The sequence below is a fragment of the Pelecanus crispus genome, chromosome Z (assembly GCF_030463565.1).
Source record: "Pelecanus crispus isolate bPelCri1 chromosome Z, bPelCri1.pri, whole genome shotgun sequence".
Taxonomy (NCBI): Eukaryota; Metazoa; Chordata; class Aves; order Pelecaniformes; family Pelecanidae; genus Pelecanus; species Pelecanus crispus.
In genome coordinates this window covers 814,588-815,345 of record NC_134676.1, presented here as the reverse complement: position 1 = coordinate 815,345, position 758 = coordinate 814,588, and positions in this window count along the sequence as shown.

Genomic DNA, 758 nt, shown 5'->3' with positions numbered 1-758 from the left:
AGACACAAACATATTCTACAGTTGGAAAGAAGCAGGCAGAGAAACAGAGAGCAAGTGAGAAAAAACTCTTAACTATTGAGTCAGATCTCTTTATTCCAGGGGAAATCAAGGAATTGGCTATGAAGGGAATAACGGCATAGCGCTCATACTAACAAGATGCAAAGAACTCTCTCTCGATTTAGTGCAGAAAGGAACAGAAACACACCTATAAATGTCAAAATTCCTAATAAAATCTGACACTGACTAAAGTTTGTCACCAGATGTATCTTAATCTCAGCTGTACAAGTTCAGATGAGAGTATCTTGGGCCCTCTCAAAAGACCGATCATCCGATTTGCCGTTAGGACTGTGCAGTTTAATGAAATGGTGCACACAACGTAACTTCTACTTAGCAGTTTGCTTTCAAAGACAAAATATGAAATGTAGCTGCAGTTTTATACCAACATATTATTAAAATGTGAAAAAAGTTTGCAATTACTGAAAAAAACAAAAAAATTACAATGCTGGGTTTTCATACCCTAGTACACATAGCCTTCACTTTCACATTACACAGAAATCAGTTGCACAAGGATTAGTAGCTCCGTAGAAAACTCTTGGCCTTTCTGTGTTTCCAGTAGTGCAAAACCAGGAAGTTCTGTGATAAAACATAAAAATCTTCATATCCTTATGCCATTTGGTTAAAAAAATGTCCTGAGTTTGTTTAAAAAAATTTTTTGTGCAATTATTGGGATAAAAAGCTTCTCCCCAAAACACAGTAAA